Raw genomic sequence first — 8308 nt, forward strand, 5'->3', positions numbered from 1 at the left:
TCCAACATCTGTCATATGCTGCCAGATTGAAGAAACTCCAGCTCTATTCAGTCGCATACCGTCTGCTCAGAGGTGACATGTGCCTGACATACAAGGCCATGTCCAACCAGGAATTAATGGACATGCTCCACCTCAAAAAATCCAAATCCACCAGAACCACTAGAGCAAGTGACTTAAACCTTAGCACGGATATAAATAGGATGTGCTGGAGGGATAGATTTATCACTCAGAGACTCCCTATGCTGTGGAATAGAATCCGGTCCATGTGAGGCAGAGCACCTCGCTGGCTCTGTTCAAGAGGAATCTTGACCTGTGGATGGGAAATCGTAGATTTACCCCGGGAATCGTCTCTGTGTCACTGCTGGACAGAGGCACAACAAACTAATGGGCACAGTATTCTTTCATATGAGGGGTGGCGTAAGCCACAAAACTCTGGGCTAGGCTTATAGATGCCTTAGGGCAGATAGCCTAGTATAAACCTATGAACCTATATGACCATGTTGCATTATGTTCAGATATAAACTACTTACAACAGCCTCGTCCAACATCAGTAGTGTATTCCACAACATAGGTGTACATTGGCAAACACTACCGATGTGCCCTAGGCCATTTCTAATGCTAGTCAGAGAGTGTGTTTGTCCTTCAACACATTGTACGTGTAGTTTGCCATGACATATGTCATGTTTAGTATACTGTGCCTCTGTCTACCCGTGACATAACAGTGATACCCAGGGTAAACCTACCATCTCCCATCCACTCATTAAGATTCCTGTTGAGGAGAATCAACGAGTGACTCTATGGATAACCTGTACTGGTAGTTTACTCATGTGTGGGGGTGGCTTCTGTGTTATGGATAATGCAGTACAGCTTGTCCTATGTATGTCAGTGCTGGGGTTCAGGTCCCTCATGTGCATAGCTCACTGCCATTCAGATTGTACAAGGTGCAGCATGTTCACTGATTCCAGCTTGGACATGGCTTTCTACATCAGGCACAGCTTGCGTCTGGGTGGCCAGCATGGCAGTGTGTGGAGTTGCACTCTGTTTAATCAGGCAACACATTACATCTGTTCAAGCTCTTTGATACTCCTGGTGAGGTACTGTTGTGGACTTTACAGTTGATGGAGGTGTCTGCTGAGGTACACCCCACAGGGGCTGTTGTAGTCAACTGTAACGCTGATGAAGGATAACTGCAGAACCACAATGACCTCCCCTTATCTAGATGTCATAACCTTCATGATTAGGTTGGTATATGGATTGTTTCTGTTAACAGTACAGCCACATGTTTGTCCAATGCAGGATATCTATCACCTTGTGTACCCAGGTCTGTCATTACATGTTAAGTATGTAATAGGTTAACACCTATGTGGTAACTGGTGGTCACTTACTGTATATCCACAGAGGTTGACTGTACAGTTTTCTCCATTTAACTTGCTGACATGGCTATGGCACCAGTTGTCTGTTTCTATCTGGCCCTTTTGTGGGATGCTTGTGTCAGCTGGAGTGTCAGATATGTTGGGCGGTTTGTAGTCCTCTGCAAACATGTTCAGGCACAGTCCTTACATGTTGGCCTGTACCTATGGGGCATATATACCAGACGGGGAAGGTCCCAGGACCAAGCTTTGTGGGATACCTGTTATATGTGGTTTGTAGTCTGACATGGCTGCAGCATGTCTGACCATGTCAGTTCTGTCGTTGGTCTGGTTTGCAACCCCTCTAGTGACATAGGGGTGTATATATAAGCTGGTGAGCATATCTATATTGAACATGTAGGGTATTGTATGGAAGGCTTTGCAAGGTCCAGCTATGCTGTGTGGACCACATTGCCCTCATCAGTGACCTCAATTACTGTTTCAACTGAGTCACACATGTTTAGGGGCAGGGTCTGCACTTAATAAACCCACACTGGGTAGGGTCAGGTGTCAATAGATCAGACCAAGCTTCTCAGGATTCTGTGGTGGTTGTTTTTAGTATCCATTCAGGCGACACCTTTCTTGAGAATGACCACTGTTGTTGTACACTGCTCTTTGGGCACATATCCTGTGGTAAGGCTGACATAATGTCAGGGAGGCAGCAGTCTGCTGGGAAAGATATTTTGCATTATTGGGGGGGGGGTTTGCACTGCACCTGTCAGGATGTATGTTGGCAATACGTGTGTGTGTTTGGTATGTTGTTTGTAATATTTGTGTGATCCAGAGCATATCTGGGAATTCACAACACGCTTCCTACCATCAGTTACAGCAGCCTTGGGATTATCCTTAGTGTCTTGTACAATTTGTATCATAATAAGTTCATAGGTTCATAGGTTCATACTAGGCTATCCACCCTAGGGCATTTGTAAGCCTAGCTACAGTGTATGTGGCTTTTGCCACCCCTTGCTATGTGAATATTATGGCCATTTATGATTTACTTAGCTGTGCCTCTGTCTGGACATGACACAGTAAAGACCCCCAGTGTACATCTACAATTATCCATCCATTTTGCAAACTTCCTGTTGAAAAGTGTCAGTGAGGGGCTCTGCCTAACGTAGTGGTATTCTGTTCCAGGGTGTGGAGAGCCTCAGGGTTAGGTATCTGTCCCTCCAGCACATCCTATTTGATTATGTGTTGAGGTTGACATCTCTGACTCACACAGCTCCGATGGCTTTGAGTTTTCTGGGGTGGAGCATGTCCATTACTTCTGTGTTGGACATGGACTTGTACAACAGACATACAATGCCTCTGTGTAGGCAGTATGTGACTGCATTCAGCTGTGGTGTCTACAGCCAGGCAGCATATGACATATATTTGAGACCCTTTTTAACTCTTGGTGAGGTACCTTTGAGGTCTTTCTAACTGCTGCAGGTGCCAGGTAATGTACATCCCAAATGAGGCATTGTACTACATTATGGTCTGATAAGGGAAAAGTATAGGGGCACAATGACCTTTGTTGATGTAGATGTGAATCCTTTCATGATACAGTGTCCAATATAGACAGTCTTCCTAGCCAAATTGGCAATGTGACTGTCACATACTGTCCACTTGTGTCACTAGGTCCCTGATTACTCCTTCCATACATAATGGTTTACCACCTATGTGGTAATTTGTGTGTACCTTGTTTTGTATTTGGTGGTACATTCATACTGTCCACTGTCTTCAGGACAGCGGGGTGGGGTTCCTGTCTGTGAGTGTGTGGTCTGTAGCATGCTACATACTGTACAGCAGTCTTGCTTATGGTTAGTTGCACATGGGTGGACTGCAATGACGTAAGCATTGTCAGTTCACTGGACGTATAGGTGTCTGTGCTGAATATGGATACTCACCCTCCTTTTATGTTTTGTTCCATGTTTTGTGGCCATAACACATGATATGTGGTATTACCTGGTAGTGCTGGTGGGCTGTCACGAGGCTTGCAGCAGGTTTCCATCAGTGGACAGACATCAATGTTCTCCATACTGGGGAGGGCCTCAGGAGCATGCATATTGAGGTATACACATCTGGCATTGATCAGCATTACCCTTCTGTTTCTTTCCAGTTTTGTTTTCTATGGTGGTGGGTTAGTCTTTCCGGCCTTGCCTACAAAAGGATCTCTGTAGGTTGCAAAAGCCCTAGGCAATATCCAGACACCCATGGGTAACAGGTGCAAGCCATCCCTGGAACAGCAGCATGCCTCACTATGGAGTCACCTATTACAACTGTATCAGGCATGTTGTGTCTCCTTCTGTCCTGTGACTGTTTGGCACACCAGCTTTGTGTACTATGTGTTACATGTGCTATGTCTGGAGGTTGTTTTATTGGGTGTCTGCTTTGGAGGCTTGTGTTGGTGTTGTGTGTTTGTAATTAGGGCCTCTGGGAATGTTTTTGTGTTTATGTGTTTGGTTTACAGTCGTTGTAGGTCTATGTGGGACTGGGTTTGTGGTGTATATGGTTACCTTGTCCTCCTGACTACTTTTGACAGTACCGATTTGGGGGTGCTCAGGCTCCGGTTTGGCTACCTGGTTGCGTCTATCACATATATTTGTATTTATTGGGGTGAGTTGTTGTTATGTGTAGTGGATTGTATGTGTGGACACATTTTATTGCCATAGTAGTGATCACTGATTACTTCACTTTTTATGTTTGATCTATCATGTGGTAGCTTCCTCATTCTCTTCAATGGTTTAGTAATTGCTGGTGTCCAGCATGCCAGATGCCTGGGTGTATGGCATTGTGTCTTGTTGTTATTTGTGACTGCAGACTCCAAGCACTCTTGGCTGTGTTCATGGAATGCCTGTATAACATGTTCTGCAGTGTGTCCCATATTCTGGACTTGCATAGGGCCTTTCATGGATTCCACATTGGTTTGTAGGGGTGCAAGCTATGCTTTATACATGTGTTTCACTGTGGTATTCTGGCCAGGGACTGGGGTCGGGATGTGTAACTACAGTGTGATTACTCTATGGTCTGGTCTTACCAGTGAGGGATACACTTCTCATCTTGACATCCAGTACACATATTTCTGATTATCACATCCAGTATGCTTACCCCTCTTGTGGAAGTGTTACATTTGCATGTCCATTTTGTTTGATGGCTTCTAGGAAATTTTCTACAAATGTGTCGGTGCTAGTATAATACAAAGAGTATAGTGACAAACTTCTCAAAAGCTGACTTCACACTTCTTCAGACTGAGATGGTATCCTTTAAGCCCACTGGGCCAGTGGAAACCACAACACACAATGGTGACTCCTTCACAAACGCTTTCTACGGACATCTCCAAGAAAGCATGGACCATGCAATCACAAATAAAACCAAGACCCTCTCCACCAAAGGAAAGTGGCCTGTCTGGTGGACCCCAGCCATAAACGAACTGTATCACAAAAGAAGGATACTAATGCAAAACAGAGCTAAATCTCCTAAAGGGAAGGCAGCTGTGATCAGCACTAGTAAAAAGCTACATTCTCTCATAAAGACATCCAAGGTCAACTTTGAGACAAAAATCACCACAGACAATACAGATAACCACAATGCCTTCTTCAGTTATGTCAGAAACCTGGGTGGGAACCCTCAGATATGCTCAGAGTTGGTACACAACAACATAAATTTCAGTGACCCGACAGATATTGGCAACATTCTGGCAGACAGGTTCAGTGCAATTTTCTCCCTCCCTCACCCCAAAAGACGATAGTTATCACAGCTGAATGTAACCTCACTGTCATCTCAGATGTCCATGTGAGAGCCGCACTCAGCAAAGACAAAAACACAGCATCAATGGGACCTGATGGTATCCCCAGTTGCGTGCTACGTGAACTCAAAGAGGAGCTAAACCCGTATATAAAAATGCTATTTAACCTTAGCCTTGCTACAGGATATGTACCTGAACACTGGCGTACAGCAACAGTGGTCCCACTCCACAAAGGAGATGCCTCCACAGACCCTGGGAACTACCACCACACAAGCTTAACCAGCCTTGTCTGCAAAGCTATGGAAAGAGTCATTATGGAGCTCTTAAACAGAGACATTGGTGACCTACAGACTCTTGATCCCACCCAGTTCAGCTTTGTAAAGGGCAGATTCTGCCTTTTGAACCTAGTTGACTATTTTGAAACTGTCAGTAGGGCCATTGATGAGGGCTAAGCGGTCCACACAGCCTACCTGCACTTGGCTAAGGCCTTTGACACAATACCCCACTCAGGCATCATAGACAGGCTCAACAGCTGAAATATAAATCCATATGTCACAGGATAGGTTGCAAAATGGCTAAAAAACAGAACCCATAAAGTCGACATTGCAGGTGCCTTGTCAGATTCAAAGCCAGTCACAAGTGGTGTCCCACAGGGATCTGTCCTGGGACCCCTCTTATTTGGCATTTACTTTTCAGATGTGAAAGCAAACATAGGAGAGTTGTGGCTGACACAGTTTGCAGATGACTGCAACCTAGGCACCATAGTGAATACATCAGCCGGCACACACATCCTACAGAATGCCCTCACAAAAACAGATAGCTGGTGCCGGAATCATGGCCTGAAACTGAATGCAACTGATATGCAGTCATCCCCTTTGGGAGGAACAAAGTACCCACAAATTAACACATAGACAGCAACCCACTGAGCACAGAAAACAAATCAGACACCTAGGGACCCATGTAGATAGTGACCTCTCGTTTGACACCCATGTTGCCAAAGTGGTTAGAAAGACTTTCTATCTTGCCCACCTTATCATGAAGGGTTTTCCATCCAGATCAAAGGAGGTCATTGTACCCCTATACTTCTCCCTTATCAGGCCCATGATTGAATACAAAGCCCCATTTGGTATGTACCTCACCCAGCACTTGCAACAGCTGGAGAGACCCCAAAAGTACCTTACCAAGAGGATCAAGGGTCTACAACACATGTCATATGCATCCAGACTAAAGAAAATCCAGCTCTATTCAGTAGCATACCGCCTACTTACAGGTGACCTATGCCTGACATACAAGACCATGTCCAATCAGAATTTGATGGACATGCTCCACTGCAAGCAATTCAAATCCACCAGAACCATGAGAGCTAAAGATTTGAACCTCAGCACATACATGTATAGGACATGCTGGAGGGACAGAGTCATAACTCAGAGGCTTCTCACACTCTAGCACAGAATCCCAGTTCATGTTAGACAGAGTCCCTCACTGACTCTCTTCAAGAGAAATCTGGACAAGTGGATGTGAGATCGTAGGTTTACCCCAGGGGTCCTCCCTGTGTCACTACTAGACAGAGGCACAGTCAATTAATTTGATTAAGTAAAGGGGTCATAATGTGTCACTACTAAGTCAGAGGCACAATATTCGGAATCTATTCTGTACACTTATTACCACTATAAGGGTTGGCAATAGCCACATCACTATGGCTTGGCTTATAAATGCACTAGGGCAGATAGCCTAGTAGTAAACTATGAAACTATGGTGTATGTGTATGTATTTTCAGTCAAGCAATATAATGTGGTTTGGGGGGCTTGATATCTTCATGTATTCCAACATAGGCCTGGTGCAGTTCCTGCTATTAGGACAGTGGTCTGCAGCAAGCTATATAGTGGTAGGCAGTTTTAGCCATTGGTATTTGACCATGGCTAATCCATGCTGCTTCTTGTTGTGGTACCAACATGGGGGTGTGGTTATCCATGACATTTATTGCTAGTCACCCTCGTTTTGTAGCTTGTTCCATGTTTTGCAGCTGTACATCACTGTATGAGGTGTGACCTGGTAGTGTTAGGGTGCTGATGTGGGCTTTGACCCAGTTTTCTATTACAGCACTGATATCTACATTCTCTATACTGTGTGCGTTTACACTGCACGCATCTTGCTGTTTATACTTCTGGCATTGGGTAGCATTACATCTAGGTTCCTATCCCTTGTGGTACCTATAAAGGTGGGTTTGTGTTTTTGTGGTTCATGACTGGTGAGGGTGGATGTTAGTCAGGGTCCTCAGGTGTGCATATGGTACATGGTGTTACATTACTTAACACATGGCATTCATGCCTCAGGTGGTGCTGCAGGGCTGCCTCTGTCGGATGCACATACTACACTCCCTGTACATGTTTGGAAGCAGGTTATGTCATGTTAGGCGTCCCTGTGAGTCGGAGGGGGTATCAGTCCCAGTGTTCCTACTGAGCCAGTGTATGTGCTATGCGTTGCCTCTTTGCCAAGGCCAGGGCATACTGGGCACGCCTCCTTCTGCCTACTGGGGCAAGGTCAGGTTGTTCCTCCTCCGAGTCACCCTCTGCCTGTGGTGGCCTTGGCAATGGTGGGGGGATGTTTGGCCCAGCCCTATGCTGGTCCTGCTGCAGCTGTTTCCGCAGGATCATATTATGTAGCATAGCACATATCATGATCATTTGGGTACATGTAGTTGGTGTGTACTGCAAGGCTCCACCAGATGTGTCCAGACACGGAACCGTGACTTGAGCAGCCCAAACACACGCTCTATGACATTACGTGTTTGTGCGTGTGCCTCATTATGGCGTTCCTGTTCAGGTGTGTGTGCATTTCTGATGGGTGTCATCAGCCACGGCTCAAGTGCATAACCTGCATCCTCCACTAGGTGTCCGTGTGGGAAGTCCCCACTGGCAAATGATTGGTACAGCTGCGTCAGATGCCAGATGTGGCAATCGTGGTAGCTCCCAGGGCAGCCAGCACACACATTCATTATTATGCCCTGGGCATCACACACGACCTGGCAGTTGATGAAGGGGAATCCCTTGCAGTTAATATAGGCTCTACCCCACTCACCGGCTGGTGCTTTGATGCGTATGTGCGTGCAGTCTATTGCACCCAGTACCTCAGGGTATCCCGCTATTTGCTGGAAGAGATGCATATTGCTGGC

This window comes from Protopterus annectens, chromosome 6.part1, assembly GCF_019279795.1.
Source record: "Protopterus annectens isolate FY-2018-M chromosome 6.part1, PAN1.0, whole genome shotgun sequence".
Taxonomy (NCBI): domain Eukaryota; kingdom Metazoa; phylum Chordata; order Ceratodontiformes; family Protopteridae; genus Protopterus; species Protopterus annectens.